We start from the raw sequence: 26365 nt of genomic DNA, 5'->3' as shown, positions 1-26365 counted from the left end.
GTGATGTGTCTTTGGTAAGGTTATTATATATACTGATAGCTTGCGGAATGGGTTTCCCTAAAGTTAGGTGAGAAATAAAGCTTACAGAACTTCAGACATGGGAAGTCAAGTGATCATGTGTATGATCATGCACTGTGTACATCCATCCATTGTGTGTATTGCTAGGCGATTACATAAACAATACATTTATTTTCATTCTACGTCTGGTTTCTCACAATGCTTGCACTGAACATTTCTGCTCTAGAGCATGTATTGAACACAGGCATGAAAATAACCTATGCCTTTTCTCCCTAAGAAGACCCACGATCCTTTTCCGCTGTTGCTTTTGCCATGACGTCAAACAGATACATATCGCTGCAATCAGCAGAACTAAGGAAGCGTCGCAGGGAGGCACACACAAGGGTATACTCATGGGTATTGGGTATCAGAACATCACATTTTTGCAAACGCACGACTCGTAGACTCAAGGGCTGAATCCCAAATGGCACTCTATTCCCAGATTATAGTGTTTCCTACGGGCCTTGGTCAACAGTATTCCATTACAAAGGGAATAGATTCCCATTTGAGACGAAGCTCAAGGACACGCCCTCTCTTCCGTAACACGAGGTATCAATAGGACGGTCCGGTCCGCTCATGCGGACTGGAACAGCTCAATACGTCACTGCCATGTCCGCTACAGTACGTGTCTGTCTCGACTGTGTGATGATCTCATCAGAGGACACAAGTATCAATAGGACTCTTTCATAAGTCCCAGACAGACGTCTCCTACGTGTCCGTCTTTGCTGGACATACCGGGGGACATCCTCACGCAGCGGTTGTGTGGCTGTGTTTTTGACACAGACATTGCGTGATCCTGCCAATCTAGTCGGCGACATGGATACAAGCTGGATGGATGATGACCACTGTCACTTCTGGATTCGGCTCAATGTAAAAATGCAGTGTTGAAGAGTAATAAGTCTCTTATACGAAGCAGTGACCGAATGACATCTTCTCACGATGCCGAGCAACTGCCCCCAAAAAACTGGACCACTCACTTTTTCGTAAGTGAGGCCGTGTATGCCAGCTGTAGGGCTACGGCAGGACTGGGCAGGGAGGAGACTACCGCTGAGTTTAGCCCAAAAATAGAGCTCTGCTGGCGGGGAGGCAAGCCGTTGTCTTCCCCTGCCAGGACCCACGGACCTAGCACACCATCTGCAGGAGCATGAGAGACGTTGTGAGGTGTTGCTCACTGTACCACCATATGCTCAGTGCTGACCTAAAAACACTGTTCCTGGGCTGTTGCATCCTGGGCCGTACTCTCCCTCCTGTCTGGGACTCTCTATAAGAGATTGAGGTACTTCTGTATAGTAGGAGCCCAAGCTCTCTGGGGTCCCTGAAGCTAGCCTGTGACTATACCGCTGGGTATGCAGAGGTAACCTTACAGGTCCCAAAGCAAACAGGTTCTGTTTGTCCCAACAGGGCTCCTGTACAATTCAACTCACACTCACAACAGTCACAGTCTGAGGCCTAATTTATTCTGTTCAGGTCTTGTGATATCTGAGAGAAACAGACAGAAGCAGCAGCTCACATAGGACTCTCCATGGTCCTGTGCTCTGTGATCCATGTAGTGGCAGAGACGTCCCTGGTTGCTTCTTCTGAGGTTTTCATAATGCAGCAGCCCTCCAAAACATAGAAACACATGTTGTTTTCCTACCCCTGTTTCACGGTGTACCGCAGTGTGTGTATTTATGCACCACGGTGTGTGCGCATAGCCGCAGGGAGAATGTTTGGAGTTGGGGGTGCTGGGCAGAGGTTGAGCAGAGGTGTTTTTAGGATTTCCACACATGGGGGGGGGGGGGGGGGCTGAATTTACATGATAGATTACATTAGAAAAATAATTTTAACACCAAACAAATGATCGAAATGAGTGGCTACTCTGACAGTGATAATATATTCCTCCTAGTATTGTACATCCTGTGTGTTTTTACATTGAGCTGGGCTATTGTTTGGTTTCAAGACCAGGTCATTTTTATTGCTCAGTAGCCTATAATAAATATATATATATATGTATTATAGGCTACAGTAAGCTACTAAATACACTTTCCAGAGCCACACTGACTAACCCAATGATGAAGATGAAGCCTAGGCTGCTCACCGGTGATGGCCCATGCACTCGTGCCATAAGTCTATCCACACAATGACAAAGCTACTTTCAAAAACAGTGCCGTAAACTCAGAATCGCTCAAAAGTTGTTGAAATAAATTGTTAGCTTCTTACAGACAGACAAGTCTTCTCTTTTCAGCAGTAGGCAATTGCTTTCCTGTACGTTTTTCTCACAGTTGCATTTTGAAATTTGCAAAAGGTTAAACTGACAGCTGCAATCAACTGTAGATATATAACCCATAGATGGCAGTTCCAATTCAAGTCAGGACTGGCAGCCATTGCTAATGCAGTCATTAGTTTAACAGTCAAATTACCAGGGTTAGAGGTTCCAAAACCCCTCTATGGGCAACAGTGCCTTCAGAAAGTATTCACACCCTTTGCTTTTTGCAAAACTAGGATTTTAGATTGAGATGTTGTGTCACCGGCCTACTGTACATACAATACTCCATAATGTCAAAGCGGAGTTATGTTTACAAGTTAATTTAAAACTGAGTCAATAAGTATTCAACCCCTTTGTTAAGTTCAGGAGTAAAAAATGTGCTTAACAAGTCACATAATAAGTTACATGGACTCACTCTGTTAACATGGTATTTGAATGATTACCTACTCTCTGTACCCCACACATACAATTATCTGTAAGGTCCCTCAGTCGAGCAGTGAATTTCAAACACAGATTCAACCACAAAGACCAGGGAGGCTTTTCAATGCCTTGCAAAGAACAGCATCTATTGGTAGATGGGTAAATATAAAAAAGCAGACATTGAATATCCCTTTGAGCAAGGTGAAGTTATTAATTACACTTTGGATGGTCTATCAATACACCCAGTCACTGAAAAGATACAGGCGTCCGTCCTAACTCATTTGCCGGAGAGGAAGGAAACCGTTCAGGGACTTCACCATGAGGCCAATGGTGACTTTATTGGGATAGGGGACGGCATTTTCATTTTTGGATGAAAAGCGTGCCCAGAGTAAACTGCCTGCTACTCAGTCTCAGATGCTAATATATGCATATTATTAGTAGTATTGGATAGAAAACACTCTGAAGTTTCTAAAACTGTTTGAATGATGTCTGTGAGTATAACAGAACTCATACGGCAGGCGAAAACCTGAGAAAAGATCCAACCAGGAAGTGGGAAATCTGAGGTTTGTTTGATGCTTCTACTATGAAGGGGAGCTGAATGAGAGGGGAATGAATCAGAGGTCTGCCAGCAGCCATGAGCTCAGTCACGCGCATTCACATGAGAGGTAGCTCCTGTTCCATTGCTTTTCTACAGACAATGGAATTCTCCGGTTGGAACATTATTGAACATTTATGATAAAAACATCCTAAAGATTGATTCCATGCATCGTTTGATATGTTTCTACGACCAGTAATATAACTTTTTAGAATTTTCGTTCGACCTTTCCACTGGAAGTTGCACGTTGGAAGTCCGCTGCGTGTTTCGATTTGTTTACCAAACGCCCAAACAAAAGGTAGGGACATAAAGGTATATGGACATAAATTATTAACTTTATCGAACAAATCAAACATTTATTGTGGAACTGGGATTCCTGGGAGTGCATTCTGATGAAGATCATCAAAGGTAAGTGAATGTTTATAATGCTATTTCTGACTAATTTTGACTGCGCAACATGTCGGATATTTATTTTGGCCAGTTTGGGCTCTGAGCTCCGTACTAAACACAGCCACACAGCATGGTATGCTTTTTCCGTAAAGTAAAAAAAAAAATCTGACACAGCGGTTGCATTAAGGAGAAGTTTATCTAAAGTTCCATGCATAACACTTGTATTTTCATCAACATTTAGAATGAGTATTTCTGTAAATTGATGTGGCTTTTCAAAATCACTGCATGTTTTGGAAATACTGAACATAACACACCAATGTAAAATTAGATTTTTGGATATAAATATGCACTTTATCGAACAAAACATACATGTATTGTGTAACATGAAGTCATATGAGTGTCATCTGAAGAAGATCATCAAAGGTTAGTGATTCATTTTATCTCTATTTGTGCTTTTTGTGACTCTTTGGCTGGAAAAATGGCAGGGTTTTTCTGTGACTTGGTGGTGACCTAACATAATCGTTTGTGGAGCTTTCACTGTAGAGCATTTTTTGAAATCAGACACTGTGGCTGGATTAACGGTAATTTTATCTTTAAAATGTGCCTAATACTTGTATGTTTGAGAAATTTGATTTGAGATTTCTGTTGATTTGTATTTGGCGCCCTGCAATTTCATTGGCTGGGGTTCCGCTAGCGGAACGTTCCCAGACAGGTTAATGGCTGTAATAGGAGAAAACAGTGGATTGATCAACAACATTGTAGTTACTCCACAATAATAACCTAAAGGACAGAGTGAAAAGTTAGAAGCCTGTACAGAATAATAACATTCCAAAACATGCATACTGTTTGCAGTAAGAAACTAAAGTAAAACTGAACAAAATGTGGCAAAGAAAACTTCATGTCCTGACTAAGAATCATGTGCAAATATTGTACAATCCAGGTGTGCAAAGCTCTTAGAGACTTACCCTGAAAGACTCACAGCTGTAATCACTGCCAATGGTGATTCTAACATATATTGACTCAGGGCTGTGAATACCTATGTAAATAAGAGACTTCTGTATTTAATCCTTTTAATTTCTCTATTTGGTTAGGTCGGGGTGTGATTTGGGTGGGCATTCTAGTTTTTCTATTTCCTTGTTGGCCGGGTATGGTTCCCAATCAGAGGCAGCTGTCTATCGTTGTCTCTGATTGGGGATCATACTTAGGCAGCCTTTTTTCTACCTTTAGTTTGTGGGATCTTGTTTGTGTGTAGTTGCTTTCTGCACTGCATGTAGCTTTACGTTCGTTTTAGTATTTTGTATTTTTTCCGGTGTCATTTAAAATAAAAGTAAAATGTACGCCTACCACACTGCACCCTGGTCCAATCCATCTCTAAACGATCGTGACAATATTTAGAAAATGTCTAAAAACATGTTTTACTTTGTCATTATGGTGGTATTGTGTGTAGATGGATGAGAATTTTTATTTATTTTTAACCTATTTTGAAATCAGGCTGTAAACACAACACAATGTGGAATAAGTCTATGGGTATGAATACTTTCTGAAAGCACCGTATATGCCACAACACAACCAGCTGTTCTATATAAATTGCGGTCTTCTGGACTGTAAGTGCTTGTGATAAAATATCATCCACGGCTATTTTTTAGAAGCTCTCTGGTGTAGTACTTTGAATTATTTTATTTGTACATTTAGACAGGGGTAATATCATTTTTGGCAAAATTATTTTAATGTATCAGGTGGCTATGGGTGTGTGTGTGCGTACTCATGAGAGAAGTCGCTTAGATAATCCTGTGAACTGAAGGATGAGTGGCTGTGTCGATTTGGAGTGTGAGTGAGTGTGTGTGTGTGTGTGTGTGTGTGTGTGTGAGTGAGTGAGTGAGTGAGTGAGTGAGTGAGTGAGTGAGTGAGTGAGTGTATGCGAGTCAGTGTATGGATTTGGTGAAGGTGTGTGGGTTTTGGATGACAGCTAAAGATGCTAGTGATGGGGGGGGGGGAAATTGATACAGTTACATATTGCAATATTATTCTTGACTGAAAGTATCAATTTGTACCTGCTACTGTAGCTGCTACTGTAGCTAGCGCTAGTCGGCTTAACCTGCACCAAAACGCAGCTATTTTTCATCCTATAGCTTGTTATCCGAGTCAACATGTTTTCAGCACTTTTATTTCCATAACTGATCAAAACTAGTTCTCTCATCTTTTCGTCACTCTGCAGCAGACATAGTGAGTTTGGAACATCAAATCGCAATACATATCGTATCGGCACCTAAGTATCGTGACAATATGATATCGTGAGGTCCCTGGCAATCCCAGACCTAAAAAATACTACAAATGTTTGAATGCAAAGTCAGCGACTGCGTTTTTGTAAATGACAAACGCCACAGTGAATCTTTAGTCAACGTTTAAACTGCATTAGACTACTAACCACTAAATGTAAAACTACAGTCATCAAACTACAGTCATCAAACTACAGTCATCAAACCACAGTCATCAAACTACAGTCATCAAACCACAGTCATCAAACCACAGTCATCAAACTACAGTCATCAAACTACAGTCATCAAACCACAGTCATCAAACCAGTCATCAAACTACAGTCATCAAACTACAGTCATCAAACTACAGTCAAACCACAGTCATCAAACCACAGTCATCAAACTACAGTCATCAAACTACAGTCATCAAACCACAGTCATCAAACCAGTCATCAAACTACAGTCATCAAACTACAGTCATCAAACTACAGTCATCAAACTACAGTCAAACTATAGTCATCAAACCACAGTCATCAAACTACAGTCATCAATCCACAGTCATCAAACTACAGTCATCAAACCACAGTCATCTAACTACAGTGATCAAACTACAGTCAAACTACAGTCATCAAACCACAGTCATCAATCCACAGTCATCAAACTACAGTCATCAAACTACAGTCATCAAACTACAGTCATCAAACCGCAGTCATCAAACCACAGTCATCAAACCACAGTCATCAAACCACAGTCATCAAACTACAGTCATCAAACTACAGTCATCAAACCGCAGTCATCAAACCACAGTCATCAAACCACAGTCATCAAACCACAGTCATCAAACTACAGTCATCAAACAACAGTCAAACTACAGTCATTAAACCACAGTCATCAAACCACAGTTGTAAAACTACAGTCATCAAACCACAGTCATCAAACTACAGTCATCAAACTACAGTCAAACTACAGTCATTAAACCACAGTCATCAAACCACAGTTGTAAAACTACAGTCATCAAACCACAGTCATCAAACTACAGTCATCAAACCACAGTCATCAAACTACAGTCATCAATCCACAGTCATCAAACTACAGTCATCAAACTACAGTCATCAAACTACAGTCATCAAACCACAGTCATCAAACCACAGTCATCAAACTACAGCCATCAAACTACAGCCATCAAACTACAGTCATCAAACTACAGTCATCAAACCACAGTCATCAAACTACAGTCATCAAACTACAGTCATCAAACTACAGTCAAACTACAGTCATCAAACTACAGTCATCAAACCACAGTCATCAAACCACAGTCATCAAACTACAGTCAAACTACAGCCATCAAACTACAGTCATCAAACTACAGTCATCAAACCACAGTCATCAAACTACAGTCATCAAACTACAGTCATCAAACTACAGTCAAACTACAGTCATCAAACCACAGTCATCAAACCACAGTCATCAATCCACAGTCATCAAACTACAGTCATCAAACTACAGTCATCAAACTACAGTCATCAAACCGCAGTCATCAAACCACAGTCATCAAACCACAGTCATCAATCCACAGTCATCAAACTACAGTCATCAAACTACAGTCATCAAACTACAGTCATCAATCCACAGTCATCAAACCACAGTCATCAAACTACAGTCATCAAACTACAGTCAAACTACAGTCATTAAACCACAGTCATCAAACCACAGTTGTAAAACTACAGTCATCAAACCACAGTCATCAAACTACAGTCATCAAACCACAGTCCTCAAACTACAGTCATCAAACTACAGTCATCAAACTACAGTCATCAAACCACAGTCATCAAACTACAGTCATCAATTCACAGTCATCAAACTACAGTCATCAAACTACATTCATCAAACTACAGTCATCAAACCACAGTCATCAAACCACAGTCATCAAACCACAGTCATCAAACTACAGTCAAACTACAGCCATCAAACTACAGTCATCAAACTACAGTCATCAAACCACAGTCATCAAACTACAGTCATCAAACTACAGTCAAACTACAGCCATCAAACTACAGTCATCAAACTACAGTCATCAAACTACAGTCAAACTACAGTCATCAAACTACAGTCATCAAACTACAGTCATCAAACCACAGTCATTAAACTACAATCATCAAACCAGTCATTAAACTACAGTCATCAAACTACAGTCATCAAACCACAGTCATCAAACCACAGTCATCAAACTACAGTCATCAAACCACAGTCATCAAACTACAGTCATCAAACCACAGTCATCAAACCACAGGCATAAAACTACATTCATAAAACCACAGTCATCAAACCACAGGCATAAAACCAGTCCCAGAGCCAGTGATTACTTCCGAGACCCAGATTAAGTGATCATTTCAAAACAAATGTTTTCATCAAACGTAGGACTACAGCTTAATGACATTGGGACGAAGTGCCTGAATTTGAGTATGTTCTGTGTAATTCTGTGTTTGATCTATGTTCATTTGCTTCTACATCCCCTGTGCTTCCTACCACCTATAGTGGTTTTGACTAATTTCAGCAGGAATCAAACCGGTCTCTGATTATTTCAAATAGTTGGACTCTTGAGCTTAACACTATCACCTGTGCTTCCTATAGTGTCTATGAGTCAATACCTGCAGCTCCCGAAGCTCAACAGTCATTGATTCGAGCTGAATCTTAATACCCACTAGGCACAGACGTCAATTCAACGTCTATTCCACGATGGTTCAACATAATTTCATTGAAATGTGGAAACAACGTTGATTCAACCAGTGTGTGCCCAGTGGGTAGCGACATGCTCTTGTGGTCAAGAATCCAGAGCATAGAGACATGGGAAGAGGCTTTGACAGGACAGAATTTGGTCCCCTGTGATGGTTTCTGTACTTGGATCTTTTTCCTCCCACACACACTGAATGGGATGTGTGTGTGGGAACTGTATGGAGTCTCAGAAGACTGCGTATATGTGTGTGTGTGTGTGTGTGTTTGCGTGTGTGTGCGTGCGTGCGCACGTTTGTGTGTGTTTGCATGCGTATGTGTGTGTGTGTGTTTGCATGCGTATGTGTGTGTGTGTGTGTGTGTGTGTGCATGCGTGTGTGTGTGTACAAAAACTTTCTTTGGATATGTTCCACAGACACCCCACAGAAGCACATGCTGTAAGCCGGCAGCTCAGTGGTTCTCTGTGCTGTGCGAGATGACATCTGTCCCGCTGCGCGTGCGGATGAGACAAGCCAATATTGACACAGCCGGCTGTTTTCACGTTTATAGAAGAGCCCCACCGCCTCCTGTCGTTCCTTTCCAGAGTTTGGACGGCGTGAGCGGATTCAGATGGAAGGAATAGCGCAACCGTGTCATCAGCACGCTCTGAAGCTTCATAGAACACAACAGGAAAGGAAAGTAATGGGTCTAGCAGCGCTGAGGTCAATTCCAATTGAAGTAAGTCAATTCCTGAGGTAAACTGAAATTCTAATTCCAATGATTATTTTCCTCATTGACATGCATTCCGTTTACTTCCTGAATTGAATGAATTGAAATGGAGTTGACCCCCAACCCCTGGTCTCTATCCAGCTCCCTAGTGAGTTCTTCCCTCACCCAACCTTGTTTCCAACTTCTGTCCCAGCATCATGTTCTGTTCCGATTAAAGGGGGGATTAAAAACCAAACAGTGAGAACAGGGCGACATGGCAGCATGGACGGCAGGAGTTGAAAAGAAAGGGAAGAGGTCAGCAGGAACAGAGAGAGAGAGAGAGAGAGAGAGAGAGAGAGAGAGAGAGAGAGAGAAAAGAGGGAGGGGGTCTGAAATGCTTGCCCTGCAGTAAAGGGGCTGACTCACTCCTATTCTTTTAGCAGCGGAGAGCTGCTGCTAATTCGAGTCTATTCAGTGCAGGCTTACGGTAATGTGGCCGTCTGGTTGATAAGAGGGGAAACCACAGGCATTCTATAACTCCCCTCCCTTCCTTCCCTCCCTTCCTCTCTCCTTCCTTCCTTCCCTCTCTCCCTCCCTCACTCCCTCCCTCCTCACACATGTAGACCATCCCTCCCTCCCTCCCTCCTCACACATGTAGACCATCCATCCCTGTCTCTCTGCTTCTGTCCCTTCTCTCTGTCAGTTATGATATCATTGCCCACTGTATGTCACCTCTCTCTATCAGTTATGATATCATTGCCCACTTAACGTCACCTCTTTCTATCTGTCCAGAATCTAGATGAAGGTCACCACTATATTCCTATTAGAGGAATACATAACAACTGTTGAAGTGGAGAGCAGTAAATATATGTAATGGTTTCTCTCTTCACTGTTGGTTATCATACCATCAGACACAGAGAGAGGCCACTCCTTTCCAATTTGGCCAAAACAGGCCCACTGAGCACATATGGGCAAGCGTGTGCCTAAAAACTAGGGCAGGGACGATACCAGTATAGTCGCTACTATTATGGCAAGGAAACAAATCACAAAGTGTATTTCACTTATTTAAGACAACAGTTCTAATGATGGAAACAGACATTATGTTGTCATCCAGAGTCACATGTATTTATTTTCCAAGCTGGTACACAATATTTTACATACAGCTGGTTTTTAAAGGACCAAGTAGTTTGGACTGCTTCGTGTTATCATGTTTTCCATGAAAAAAATATTGCGCCCCGGCCTTACTAAAAACCCAGTGAAACTTGCCAACCAAGCCTTCTAACACTGATCCTAGGTCCTTTAATAATTTGTCCAAAGAGTGCTGGAACTGGGTGTATACTCTCCGATGGCATGGGGTGCAGCCAAACTCTCTGCCCTCTAGCAGTTTCTATGGTGAAGCTCGCTGAACCTACATGCACAGACGCACGCAACGCGCGAGCACACACACACACACACACAAAGACCAAAACAGAAAACAAGAGGCCACAGACAAGAGCTCTTGGCAGCTCCTTCAGAGCCAAATCTGACTTGGCAAAGACCAGACAGGGGTGAGAGGAGAGCGGTCTCTCATTTGCACACTGGCTATGTTCACAGGCAAATATTAATTTCAGAAATAAATTATGCGACCTCAACTAAGAGCGGAAAGAGGAAGGAGAGAAAATCTATTATTTTGTGAAGAGGAACGGGTCGTAGAGGTCAGCGGTTTTTCATTTTGGTAAAAAGTGATGCTCTAAGATAAAACCACATTCCACAAGAGTGCCCATGTGTAAGAGATCTCCTACAAAGCTCCCTTCAGTGCAAATTCCTTTTTAACGTGAAATGTGGAAAAAGCAGAGGATTTGTTTTCTCACTCTCTCGTTATCTCTCTTTCGCTCTCTCTGAAAAGTTACAAAGTACAACACCCATTAAAAAACCTTCTCATATCACTTTCGCATCAAATTGGGTTATAAAATCTGGTCTGGGTTGGTTTTATGGTGGGATTTCGTTGTAGAATCAAACCTTGAGTGTCTTTGACGCCAAGTTGAGTGTCTACCAGACTAGAGTTCAAAGGGTTAAGTGGCAATCTCACCAAGTAAAAGAATCCACAACCATTCTTTTAAAGTGACCAGGAAAGAGGACACTGAAAGGGCCAAACATCCAGTTAAACTGAACAGGAGACAGAGTACGAACTACGAAGTAAACAAAATCCACTTATAAGACAGAGAAACAGAAAAAAACGGACAAGAGACGGTGAACCAAAACACACCTGTTGCGGTGTTACAAAACAGGCTCCTGTTCCTCTGTGAAGTGGAACGCAGCCAAAAACAAACTCAGGACCGTGACCTTTCTGCCCCTCGGGGTTCAAAAATAACATTTGCTGAAGGTCTGTAAACAAAAGGGACGCTAGTCCGGTCAGGTGTTCGGTCAGAGGAGGGGAGAACAGAATGCAAATATTCTTGTCAGGCCACAAGCCAAAGGGTGTGGAAGAGAACGTCTGTGTTCCTAGGAACAGGTAAAACTACATTATAGCCACCACTCCAGTTATACAGCTTCAGAGTGCCAGGAAGGTATTACCTTATATGGGAGCGATGACAATAAAGATGGGTGTGGGATATGATGACACAAGACAATGGGCCTCAAGGCCAGACATTGTGAACTTGTATTATTGTCAAACAAAAGGCACCACTGTATTCAGTTGTATTCTTTCAACGCATTTTCCACACGAGCAGAACAGGTTGGCATTACACACAGAGACTACAGCGACAAAGCGAGACAATAGGAGCGTGAAATAGTGAGGTAAGGAGAATGACAAGTCCTCAAGGCCTGTGGAGTACAGTTGAAGAGGTGGGTCTCACACAATAAAGTCACAGACAGTGCACTTCTCCATTGCAGACTTTCCTCCAATGTAGTGCACTACTTTTGACCAAGTAGTATCAGCACATTAGCGAGAGTGAACTTTAATCAGGACAATGTCCTTGCGGCAAATGCACCTTGTTGCTCCACCTTTCTCTTCCCTTGGTCTGTGTCTGCCACTGGCGTAGTAAGCCAGCCTAAATGAGGAACACAACAGCATCGTACAGAACAGTCCCAGCAGCGGGAGCAGTAGCCTCAGAGACTAACAGGGGGTCAACCTCATCCATGGGGACCATTATTACCTTCAGCCCAGGGAAGCTCACTGCTTACAAATCCATCCAGCTTTACTCAAATTATGCTTCAAATAAAAAATAATCAGTATGCATTTACACAGGTGTTTTGCTCATATTACTCGTGTGTGTGTGTGTGTGCGCGCATTTGCCTTTTAACTCTAATAAAGCAGTCATGGAGAAATCCGCCAGGCACATAAGGAGATATATTTTTGAATATGATAAATTAGGAGGAGAATGAAATGATAGTGTATAGCTCTTTAACATTCAAACCATGTGTTGGTGTTCATCAAAGGCTTGAGTGGTGCTTCTCTCACTGGCTGAGCCCAGCTCTGATTTTACACCCAGAGAGAAAGAGATCTCAATTCCTCAGCACTAACACAACTCAACCTTCCACCAACAAAAATGCTATACACACCAGGCTCACCCTCAACTTAGTAATGAGCGTCCTTTTTCTCTCTCAAAGGAGAAAAAAAATGTGTTGATGCCGCTGAATATTTTAACTATTCCTGAACTATTTAGGGGGTCTGGGCATCTTTTGAAATATTCATGGATTTAATCAAATGTTAGCAAAGAAAAGTATTCAATATTTCAGGCAGGTGTGTGTGATCCATTAAAGGCCTTTAAAATGGCAACCCATGGCAGTCAGTCGTCTCTGTGTGGCAACTCTGAGGTACCCTACCTGTGTGTGTGTGTGTGTGCGTGTGTGTGTGTGTGTGTGTGTCTGTGTCTGTGTGTGTGTGTAACGTGTGTGTGTGCGTGTGTGTATAGAAGATGGGTGGTCTGTGAAAGTGGAGAAGTGGGACAGTCGCATTACTTACCTCCCCGGAGGATTGAGACATAGTAGAAAGGAAATGGAAAAAAGACAGAGAGAGAGAGAGAGAAGTAGTATGTATAAATATGAGTGTGTTTGGAAGCCATATGTACTCCGTCTGTGTTTGTGTGTGAGAGGAACTGAGGCTGAGTGCCCTTAGAAAGCCCACTGTGTGTGTCCTAGACCCCTTCAGCCCGCACTGTTAGCGCTCCACCACACACATCACTCAGTCTCACCTACATGCACGCACGCACACACACACACACACACACACACACACACACACATCCTGCCCCTCCCCCCACATGAGGTAATAGAGGCGCTAGAGAAGGCCAGCCAGTCCGGATGTTGCCTTCTGCCCTCTCAGCAGATCGATCCCGGGGATAATGTTCATTAATGGAGCGGCGGCCGGCGCTCTTCCTCCGACTTTGAGCTTCTCTCCCGACCCCCAGGGAGATTCCATTTCATTAGCCCCCTGTGGGGCTTCAGGCACAGGCAATACTCTGAGAGGCCTAGCTACCCCACAACGAGCCTGGATGTCCACAGTTAGATAGGGGGTCCTTGGGTAGGGTCCCTGAGCTAGAGTGCTCTCTCTGGAGGCTCTGTGGAAAAGCCAGGGCACATTGGGATGATAATAGACTCTGGGTTGACTCCTGAAGGGGACGCTGAGTCCTGACTCTGCACCATGTTGTGACTGTGGCTCTCTGATGCCCCTGTGGGAGCGGTAATTGGCTTGGGCAGCAAGCAGACGCATGCACACACACACACCCTCTTCCTCCTCCTTTATCTTCATCACTCTGTGGCACGAGCACGACGATAGACTCCTTCTCTGACCCCATTATGACCTCACAGATGATGTCCAACAGCGCTTCAACTTTTCTCTCCTTCCTCTGTCTCCCCATGTGACTCTGTCCCTCTGGTGTGCACTGTGCTGTAACCATACCTGTTAGTCTACTACCACACTTCCTGTCTGGGGGGAAGGAGGGCCAGCAGGGATCAGGGATCAGCTCAAATCCCTGGAAAGCTTCAGTGTGGTGCGAGACAGTTGTTTGTCCTGGTCTGGACTGGCTGCTGGACTAGCTTTCATCTTAGCGAACCAGGCAAGCAGGATGACGGGCTGCTGGTGACTGATTAGGGCACCTGATCCACAGTCATGGTTCTAGCCAAACCACTCAGTACCACTCTCTTAGTATCTATCTCCATCTTTGGCCATCAATGAATTACTGACGGAAGAAAAGCAGGCAAACCGGATGAGAGGTTTACAGGGCATCATCTTTTGCAAAGTAAGGCCAAGTGGAAGACACATAACACCTCAGTCTCCAAAAAGGCTTCGAGCTCTTTCAGAAGCGCTAACTGATCAGACAAACCTAGACAGAGAGGCGTTGATACCTAGGCGGCCCAATTCAGCAGGTTTGACAAAAGAACACAAAGCAGCTATCTGCTCAGTTAGGTGAATTCCTGAAGCTGAGAGCTGCTGGTGTCAACAACTTTCTATTTTTCTCTCTCGATACCATGCCATTCCAAAAGCTCACCTGAAACCTTTTCTTTCTTTTATCCCTTAGAAGCATTTTGAAATGAGTCAGGGAAGGAGGGAGGGGAGGAGGTACGCAAATTGGCCCTGCTCAATCATTTATCTTTCAATAGGTGAATAGTAGATGGAGCCACGTTAGGAGGAAGGAGGCTTTAAAAAGACACGGAAACGGCTCAGGGTGAATAATGGATGAAGAATCCAACGTTGAAAAAAAAAGGAGGCACGTCGAGAAATATTTGATAAAGCAGAGATTTTTTAAGCGTTTTTTTTTGTTGGTGTTGTGAATCCTATTATAAGGTGAGGTAGTGTGTATGTGTATATGTATGTGTGTGTGTGTGTGTGTGTGTGTGTGTGGTGTAGTGTAATGTAGTGTAGTGTAGTGTAGCGTAGTGGTGGGATACATATTTTCAGTGATAAAAATATACACCACACTGCCACTACTACAATACTACTACAATGGCCCTCTCCACTGTGTTCTTCTTTATACAGTAGTGTAGCAAAAAAAGGGGTATTAGTGGTGATATTGATGTTACTGTTCCATGACAGGAAGCCGCAAATAAGGAGTTTTGCTTCAATTTCCTTCCTCTCCAGCTGCTCAATTTCACACAAAATAGACGTCTGTAAAAGGAAAAGGAGATCGAAGCCCATCATGCAGTCAAACAGACAGGGGCAAATCCACCAACAAACGTCTCTCCCCATCTCCTTTTCTCCCTCCCTCTCTCCCCCACTCTCTCTCTCTATGCCGTGTGGAATTTGAAGCATCTGAGAAATGTCACTGGTGTTCTAATGGGATTGTGGCTGGGCTTCGGCGGGGCTGGCGGGAGAGGTGTCATTTGAAGTAACCTGCGAGGTTGAGCGGGATCGCCGGAGCAGAAGGAGAGAGAGTCTGTGGCCGTCTGCCCCGTCAACCCCTCCGCCCTGATCTTAACACTCTGGCTGCGCTGGGCAGGGCAGCTGTAGCTGACGTCTGGCAACAGCTTAGACAGCTAGGCCAGACAGACATGTGGAGAGATGAGTCAGAGGAGAGAGAGAAAAGCAGAGAGAAAGAGAGAGAGGGAGAAGCAGAGTGGAGACTGTGAGCATGGGAGAAAAAGGGAGCGAGTGAGAGAGGAAGCAAAGGAAAGATAAGCGACCTGTGAACCCCAATGTCTAATCAATATATAATACTAATGTGCAAACAGACAAGAGAGTAAAGCTGACTTCATTTACCTCCAGAGCAGTAGATGGATCACAGAGATGTCCAATGGTAGATACATTCTCTCTATATGACGGACTGCCAGTGTCAAGTCTGATGGCACAACTGAATGAGGAGTATCAGAGCTTTAACATCCCAATGGGCAAAACTGACAGGAGACATCCGATACAGCATCCATCAACCCATACCTGTCTACCTGTCATCGACGTCTGATCTGTATCATAAACAAACACATTTCTCTGGAGAACAGGGCCTCTTAACCCTCACATCCGTAAATGTCAAATGGAAATCCGTCTGTCAATAATATGTTCTATCTCCGCCTCGCCGGATGCCACAACGTCCAGAGACCAAATTTCCAAGTCTAAGCAGTTTACTTCCATCTATCCAGGGCTGTTTTTTATTTTCTTTCTTTCCCTCCATCCACTCACTCTGTCAACTCTCTCCGGGCGCAGAGCGAGAAGCCATCTATTATCGACATTTAAAATGGAATAATACATAGATCGTGCCTCTGTGAGTTAGCAGCGGTGTTGGGGTGCTTGGCATCGTTTACCACTACTGTCAGTAGGGGGGAGGAGGAGAGAGAGAGAGAGAGAGAGAGAGAGAGAGATCCGCTTTTAAACCACTCACTCAGGCAGGCATGCCCACTGGATGGGAGGCCAAGACGTCCAGATGTAACTATTCTAAACGCAGAGGGAAATTTATGCCACGTTTGTGCCGCACTTTGATGATACAAAGTGAGTTTGTCTGATTTATTTTCATTCCGACACCAGAGAAATATTGTGCAAACCGGTTTCGATAGGCCTGATACTTTCATATTATGAGAAATACTGTTGTCAAGCCTGAGAGGTTGGACGAAGGCGACACACGCATTATTTCACACTGGCCCTTTAATCCCCGTCTACTACGATTCTGGTTCAAGGAGACTTGGCTTCCTTCAGCAAACATCCGTTTACTGAGCTGCCTCTGTTGACTGACTTCCTTACGTAACCTTCCACTGGCTGAGGAAAGTGAGCCGGCTCAGCATGTCACATGGCTGGTTGTAGGTATGCTGGACCACAGGTTATAGTAGGTCCCGGTTACTGAACCAATACAGATAAAGTAGGTCCCTGCTACTGAACCTAGCGCTGGGCGATAAATCAATATCAATAATTATAGAGGTAATTACTTCCCTCAATAACGATATAAAAACGTTTGGATTCATTTTCGATAATGTCGATATAGAATAATTAGGTCCAGCAGTCCATTTCACCTCTGTGACGCAGCAGGAACGTGCAGAGAAGTGACAATATGCATGTGGAGAGGTAAACGCCCACTAAAAACCACTTAGCACCTCGAGTGATGGAGTCGCCACTATTAACCACGACAAATTAGTCATGTAGGTGAAAACAGTGGCAGTGATAGCCATGGAGAAGGAGCAGCTTCCAACGAAGAAATTATTGATAAAAAGGGTTCAACTGTTTCAGTAATTTGGAAGTGGTTTGGCTTTTTGAAGTCTGACAAAGAGCAGAACAACGTTCGGTGCAAATTGTGCCGTAGACAGGTGGCTACGAAGTCTGGTAATACGACAAACCTTTTTCAACATCTGAAGCAAAATCACTCTTTGGAACATGTAGGAAGTTTGAGTTTGCGCAACGGTATTGATAAACGCCCCTCAAGCACCAGCCAATCTAGGGATGTTTGCCCGAAGCAGTCAACACTGATAGGGTTTATGCCCAACAAGCAAACATCGAAAAGACAAAGACATCACAAATGCTATTATGCATTGCATTGCATTGCTAAGGACATGCTGCCAATTAGCACAGTTGAAAAGGAAGGTTTCAAGAGGCTTATCAATTTAATTGACCCCAGGTACGTGTTCCCTGGCCGCAAACATGGAACAATTTTCCTTAAAGTATAATTGTATGGGTAGCTCACATAATTTTATTATATTAATGTAACCTTTATTTAACTAGGCAAGTCAGTTAAGAACAACTTCTTATTTACAATGACGGCCTATCGGGGAACAGTGTGTTAACTGCCTTGTTCAGGGGTAGAACGACAGATTTTTACTCAGCTTGGGGATTCAATCTAGCAACCTTTTGGTTACTGGCTCAAAGCTCTAACCACTAGGCTACCTGCTGGTTACTGGCAGAACGCTCTAACCACTAGGCTACCTGCTGGTTACTGGCCCAACGTTCTAACCACTAGGCTACCTGCTGGTTACTGGCCCAAAGCTCTAACCACTAGGCTACCTGCTGGTTACTGGCCCAACGCTCTAACCACTAGGCTACCTGCTGGTTACTGGCCCAAAGCTCTAACCACTAGGCTACCTGCTGGTTACTGGCCCAAAGCTCTAACCACTAGGCTACCTGCTGGTTACTGGCCCAACGCTCTAACCACTAGGCTACCTGCTGGTTACTGGCCCAACGCTCTAACCACTAGGCTACCTGCTGATTACTGGCCCAACTGCCTAGTGGTTTGTTCAGACATTAGGCATCCTTGTGCCTGAAGCAGATATGCACCTTTTAAACATGATTTGATTAATATTGTGATAATTATCATTATCGAATAAAAAAATATATAGATATCGTGATAATTTATTTGCCATATCGCTCAGCCCTACCTGAACCCATACACCAATAACAGAGGAGTGATCTTAAAATGGAGGACTGCAGGTGCATTAGCTTTGAGGTTTGGTTTCTGCTCTGTTCTATGGGCCTTGCAGGCCGGTGTGATTTGTCTTTAGTTTTGCAAAGGTGACAGTAAAAGTGGGGTGTAAGGTTGGAGAAGAATTGGAGTAGAAAGTGGATGTGTAAGGATGTTGAAACTAAGCAGTTATAGAGTTGTAAGGAAATGTACTGTAGAGGAGGAGATACAGTGAGCTACAAAAGCGACATTTTTGCTCTGTACTCCAGCACTTTGAAATGATACAATGACGAGGAGGTTAAAGTGCAGATTGTCAGCTTTAATTTGAGGGTATTTCCATCTATATTGGGTGAATCGTTTAGAAATTACAGCACTTTTTGTACATAGACACACCAAAAGTATAGGGACAAATTCACTTATACAGTGCCTTGCGAAAGTATTCGGCCCCCTTGAACTTTGCGACCTTTTGCCACATTTCAGGCTTCAAACATAAAGATATAAAACTGTATTTTTTTGTGAAGAATCAACAACAAGTGGGACACAATCATGAAGTGGAACGACGTTTATTGGATATTTCAAACTTTTTGAACAAATCAAAAACAGAAAAATTGGGCGTGCAAAATTATTCAGCCCCCTTAAGTTAATACTTTGTAGCGCCACCTTTTGCTGCGATTACAGCTGTAAGTCGCTTGGGGTATGTCTCTATCAGTTTTGCACATCGAGAGACTGACATTTTTTCCCATTCCTCCTTGCAAAACAGCTCGAGCTCAGTGAGGTTGGATGGAGAGCATTTGTGAACAGCAGTTTTCAGTTCTTTCCACAGATTCTCGATTGGATTCAGGTCTGGACTTTGACTTGGCCATTCTAACACCTGGATATGTTTATTTTTGAACCATTCCATTGTAGATTTTGCTTTATGTTTTGGATCATTGTCTTGTTAGTAGACAAATCTCGGTCCCAGTCTCAGGTCTTTTGCAGACTTCATCAGGTTTTCTTCCAGAATGGTCCTGTATTTGGCTCCATCCATCTTCCCATCAATTTTAACCATCTTCCCTGTCCCTGCTGAAGAAAAGCAGGCCCAAACCATGATGCTGCCACCACCATGTTTGACAGTGGGGATGGTGTGTTAAGCTGTGTTGCTTTTACGCCAAACATAACGTTTTGCATTGTTGCCAAAAAGTTCAATTTTGGTTTCATCTGACCAGAGCACCTTCTTCCACATGTTTGGTGTGTCTCCCAGGTGGCTTGTGGCAAACTTTAAACGACACTTTTTATGGATATCTTTAAGAAATGGTTTTCTTCTTGCCACTCTTCCATAAAGGCCAGATTTGTGCAATATACGACTGATTGTTGTCCTATGGACAGAGTCTCCCACCTCAGCTGTAGATCTCTGCAGTTCATCCAGAGTGATCATGGGCCTCTTGGCTGCATCTCTGATCAGTCTTCTCCTTGTATGAGCTGATAGTTTAGAGGGACGGCCAGGTCTTGGTAGATTTGCAGTAGAAGATTTAATGTAGAAGTGTTCAGAAACATATTATTTTTTCATTTACAATAAAAGTGACTCCATTTACCATTAATTTCTATATGGCACAAAATAATCTGAAGCACAACCAAAACAAATGCATCCAAGAAATGTGTAGTCACAACCTTTATGAAGTCATTGCATGATAGATATATGGGACCAAATACTTTTTACTACTTTAATACGCACAGGTGAATCTGTCCCAATACTTTTGGTCCCCTAAAATGGAGGGACTACGTACAAAAAGTGCTGTCATTTCTAAATGGTTCACCCAATATGGATGGAAAAACCCCTCAAATGAAAGCGGATAGTCTCCACTTTAACCTCATAGCCATTGTATCATTTAAAATCCAAAGTGCTGGGAGTACAGAGCCAGAATAAAAGATGTGTCACTGTCCCAATACTTTTGGAGCTCACTGTATAAGAAAGGTACCATTCACTCAGTGAAAGAGGCAGGCAGGGTCAGAATGTGTCTCCTCGGGTTTCTGTAAGGTCAGCAGATTGATCTGGGTCTTCTTTGCTCTCACTTGAAACGCCCGTTTCACAGGCTCTGACGACGGAGGTGTCACCCTGCTCTGCTCTCACTCTCTCTCAGCCCATCAATCCATACACCCATCCCTCTATCAATCTGTTCTGTCCATTTGCTACCTGTGTGTACGCTCTACGCCGCGATGCACACAATCAGTGCTCTAACACCAGCCAATGGAGAGAGAGAGTAGGACGGAGGAGGAAAGGAGAGCAGAGGAGACGAGGGAGGTGAGAAAGATGGAGCTATAAACAAACTGAGAATTAATTAAATTACAGAAAATAATTGGAAATGGATCACACACACATACACACAGCGTTCTCTGAAATAGCTTCTTCTTTCTCGGGCCGAGGCGTCGGCGGCAAAGCGGCTTTATGGAGCCATGATTCAGCGGCGGCTAATGACAACCAGAGCCCTGAGCTGTTGACGTGGCATAAAGGGCCTCCTCTATAGCGTAGCCGCAGAGAAAGGCATTAGCTGTTAGGAGGCGTCGCGATGGCAGTCAATGAGAATAAGGACTTCATTGGCTAATAATAGCGGACGGAGATGAGCAAAAGCCAAAGAGGACGCGGATATGAAAAGCAATGAAGCGAGGCATCATTGTAACCATCGCACACCCTAAAGGGGCAATGTGTATTTAAATTTAATTTATTAGAGATCACATTATAAGTCATAGTATGCCGTGCTTTCTCTGCCAATGTGGTACACCCTCCTCTGATCCCTTCCCCTCTGCAGCAGCAGCCAGAGGAGAGAGGAGAGGGATGGAAAGAGAGAGAATGAGAGGGGGCATCACACAGCAGGCTGCCAATTCAACAACATCTCCTGCTACACACAAACACACACACACACAATGGCCCGTTTCAGAGGCCCCGGCGGGTAAATAGTAATACAGTCATGAGTGACACAACACTCAGATGCCGCAGTGGCTAGACTCATCATTCCCATTGAGAAAGGGACCAGGGTCGTCAAGGCAATGGGATTCTAAAGCGGCCTCATATCACACATTCCGTGTCTCTTTTTCCTCAAATGCATTCATTGATTTCTGTGACCTGGCTGGGTGAATATAACAAGTACAGTGCTTTTGTACTATTCTCTTCAGGCAATGCAAGAGGAGCTGAGGAGAGGGCCCGCGGTGGGGCCTTCATTCCTTAGCCTGCGGCCTGTGCTATTGGTCGACTCTTCTAACGAGCTGGCCTGCTCATTAAGCTGATGACCTGCCTCTCATCAAGAAAGTTAATTGTCAGTTATGTTGTCTATTGTTTTTGACTATGTTTGTTTATTCTAATACATATATATACACAATACCAGTCAAACAGTTGGACACACCTACCACTTAAAGGATTTTTCTTTATATTTACTATTTTCTACATTGTAGAATGATAGTGAAGACATCAAAACTATGAAATAACACATATGGAATCATGTAGTAACCAAAAAGGTGTTAAACAAATAACAAATATATTTTAGATTCTTTAAAAGAGCCACCCTTTACCTTGATAACAGCTTTGCACACTCTTGGCATTCTCTCAACCAGCTTCACCTTGAAGGAGTTCCCACATATGCTGAGCACTTATGGCTGCTTTTCCTTCACTCTGCAGTCCAACTCATCCCAAACCATCTCAATTGGGTTGAAGTCGGGTGATTGTGGAGGTCAGGTCATCTGATGCAGCACTCCATCACTCTCCTTCATGGTCAAATAGCTCTTACACAACCTGGAGGTGTGAAGTTGAAAAAAATAAATCCCACTAAGCGCGAACCAGATGGGATGGCGTATATCACTGCAGAATGCTGTGCAGCCATGCTGGTTAAGTGTGCCTTGAATTCTAAATAAATCACAGACAGTGTCACCAGCAAAGCACCCCCACACCATCACACCTCCTCCTCCATGCTTCATGGTGGGAATCACACATGCGGAGATCATCCGTTCACCTACTCTGCGTCTCACAAAGACACAGCGGTTGGAACCAAAAATCTCAAATTTGGACTCATCAGACCAAAGGACAGATTTCCACTGGTCTAATGTCCATTGCTCATGTTTCTTGGCCCAAGCAAGTCTCGTCTTCTTATTGGTGTCCTTTAGTAGTTGTTTCTTTGGAGAAATTAGACCACGAAGGCCTGATTCACACAGTCTCCTCTGAACAGCTCATGTTTAGATATGTCTGTTACTTAAACTCTATGAACCAATATTTGGGCTGCAATCTGAGGTGCAGTTAACTTTAATGAACTTATCCTCTGCAGCAGAGGTAACTCTGGGTCTTCCTTTTCTGTGATGGTCCAGGGCTCTCCAGTTTCATCATAGTGCTTGATTCTTTTTGCGACTGCACTTGAAGAAACTTTCAAAGTTCTTGAAATTTTCCGGATTGACTGACCTTCAAGTCTTAAAGTAACGATGGACTGTCGCTTCTCTTTGCTTATTTGAGCTATTCTTGGCAAATAGGGCTATCTTCTGTATACCACCCCTACCTTGTCACAGCACAACTGATTGGCTCAAACGCATTATTAAGAAGGAAAGGAATTCCACAAATGAACTTTAAACAAGGCACACCTGTTAATTGAAATGCATTTTCCAGGTGACTACCTCATGAAGCTGGTTGTGAGAATGTCAAGAGTATGCAAAACTGTCATGGCAAAGGTGGCTACTTTGAAGAATATAACATATATTTTGATTTGTTTAACACTAGAAATATATATATATATATATGTATATATATACACAGTTGGGAGAACAAGTATTTGATACACTGACGATTTTGCAGGTTTTCCTACTTACAAAGCATGTAGAGGTCTGTAATGTTTATCATAGGTACACTTCAACTGTGAGAGACGGAATCTAAAACAAAAATCCAGAAAATCACATTGTATGATTTGCATTTTATTGCATGACATAAGTATTTGATACATCAGAAAAGCAGAACTTAATATTTGGTACAGAAACCTTTGTTGGCAATTACAGAGATCATACGTTTCCTGTAGTTCTTGACCAGGTTTGCACACACTGCAGCAGGGATTTTGGCCCAGTAGTCCATACAGACCTTCTCCAGATCCTTCAGGTTTCGGGGCTGTCGCTGGGCAATACGGACTTTCAGCTCCCTCCAAAGATTTTCTATTGGGTTCAGGTCTGGAGACTGGCTAGGCCACTCCAGGACCTTGAGATGCTTCTTACGAAGCCACTCCTTAGTTGCCCTGGCTGTGTGTTTCGGGTCGTTGTCATGCTGGAAGACCCAGCCACGACCCACCTTCAATGCTCTTACTGAGGGAAGGACGTTGTTGGCCAAGATCTTGCGATACATGGCCCCATCCATCCTCCCCTCAATACAGTGCAGTCGTCCTGTCCCCTTTGCAGAAAAGCATCCCCAAAGAATGATGTTTCCACCTCCATGCTTCACGGTTGGGATGGTGTTCTTGGGGTTGTACTCATCCTTCTTCTTCCTCCAAACACGGCGCGTGGAGTTCAGACCAAAAAGCTCTAAGTTTGTCTCATCAGACCACATGACATTCTTCCATTCCCCCTCTGGATCATCCAGATGGTCATTGGCAAACTTCAGACGGCCATGCACTGGTTTGAGCAGGGGGACCTTGCGTGCGCTGCAGGATTTTAATCCATGAAGGCGTAGTGTGTTACTAATGGTTTTCTTTGAGACTGTGGTCCCAGCTCTCTCCAGGTCATTGACCAGGTCCTGCCGTGTAGTTCTGAGCTGATCCCTCACCTTCCTCATGATCATTGATGCCCCACGAGGTGAGATCTTGCATGGAGCCCCAGACCGAGGGTGATTGACCGTCATCTTGAACTTCTTCCATTTTCTAATAATTGCGCCAACAGTTGTTGCCTTCTCACCAAGCTACTTGCCTATTGTCCTGTAGCCCATCCCAGCCTTGTGCAGGTCTACAATTGTATCCCTGATGTCCTTACACAGCTCTCTGGTCTTGGTCATTGTGGAGAGGTTGGAGTCTGTTTGATTGAGTGTGTGAACAGGTGTCTTTTATACAGATAACGAGTTCAAACAGGTGCAGTTAATACAGGTAATGAGTGGAGAACAGGAGGGCTTCTTAAAGAAAAACTAACAGGTCTGTGAGAGCCGCAACTCTTACTGGTTGGTAGGTGATCAAATACTTATGTCATGCAATAAAATGCAAATCAATTACTTAAAAATCATACAATGTGATATTCTGGATTTTTGTTTTAGATTCCGTCTCTCACAGTTGAAGTGTACCTATGATAAAGAAATTACAGACCTCTACATGCTTTGTAAGTAGGAAAACTTGCAAAATCGGCAGTGTATCAAATTAAAAAATGTTTCTTCTTCAAGCTACACACAATAGCCCATAATGACAAAGCAAAAACTGTTTTTTAGACATTTTTGCAAATGTATTAAATATAAAAACTGAAATAACACATTTACATAAGAATTCCGACCCTTTACTCAGTACTTTGTTGAAGCACCTTTGGCAGCAATTACAGCTTCGAGTCATTTTGGGTATGACGCTACAAGCTTGGCACACCTGTATTTGGTGAGTTTCTCCCATTCTTCTCTGCAGATCCTCTCAAGCTCTGTCAGGTTGGATGGGGAGCGTCACTGCACAGCTATTTTCAGGTCTCTCCAGAGATGTTCGATCGGGTTCAAGTCTGGGCTCTGGCTGGACCACTCAAGGACATTTAGAGACTTGTCCCGAAGCCACTCCTGCCTTGCCTTGGCTTGGCTTTGTGCTTAGGGTTGTTGTACTGTTGGAAGGTGAATCTTTGCCCCAGTCTGAGGTCCTGAAGGCTCTGGAGCAAGTTTTCATCAAGGATTTCTCTGTACTTTGCTCCGTTCATGTTTCCCTCGATTCTGACTAATCTCTCAGTCCCTGCCACTTAAAAATAATCCCCACGGCATGATGCTGCCACCACCATGATTCACCGTGGTGCCAGGTTTCCTCCAGACGTGACGCTTGGCATTCAGGCCAAAGAGTTCAATCTTGGTTTATTCAGACCAGATAATCTTGTTTCTCATGGTCTGAGAGTCCTTTAGGTGCCTTTTGGCAAACTCCAAGCGGGCTGTCATGTGCCTTTTACTGAAGAGTGGCTTCCGACTGGCCACTCTACCATGAACATCTGATTGGTGGAGTTCTGCAGAGATGGTTGTCCTTTTGGCAAAGTGACCATTGGGTTCTTCTTCTTCCATTTAAGAATAATGGAGGCCACTGTGTTCTTGGGGACCTTCAATGCTGCAGACATTTGTTGGTACCCTTCCCCAGATCTGTGCCTCAACACAATCCTGTCTCAGAGGTCTACGGACAATTCCTTCGACCTCATGGCTTGGTTCTTGCTCTGACATGCACTGTCAACTGTGGGACCTTATATAGACACGTGCCTTTCCAAATTATGTCAAATCAATTGAATTTACCCCAGGTGGACTCCAATCAAGTTGTAGAAACATCTCAAGGATGATCAATGGAAACAGGATGCACCTGAGCTCAATTTCGAGTCTCATAGCAAAGGGTCTGAATACTTGTGTAAAACAGGTATTTCAGTTGTATTTTTAATAAATATGCAAAAATGTCTAAAAACCTGTTTTCGCTTTGTCAATATGGGGTATTGTGTGTAGATTGATGAGACAATTTGTTTTTAAATGTGGAAAAAAATCAAGGGGCCTGAATACTTTCAGAATGCA

General features: G+C 43.4%; 1 protein-coding gene across 2 annotated transcripts in view; it reads right to left on the bottom strand.

The window, feature by feature from the left end:
• The window catches only part of LOC110485810 (ubiquitin carboxyl-terminal hydrolase 43), a 126692-nt gene that overhangs the window by 79681 nt on the left and 20646 nt on the right, over nucleotides 1–26365 (bottom strand). The gene's annotated exons all lie outside the window — the stretch shown is intronic.

The sequence above is a fragment of the Oncorhynchus mykiss genome, chromosome 13 (assembly GCF_057628025.1).
Source record: "Oncorhynchus mykiss isolate SJ-2025 chromosome 13, ASM5762802v1, whole genome shotgun sequence".
Lineage (NCBI taxonomy): Eukaryota > Metazoa > Chordata > Actinopteri > Salmoniformes > Salmonidae > Oncorhynchus > Oncorhynchus mykiss.
This window is presented reverse-complemented; position numbering and strand designations above follow the sequence as displayed.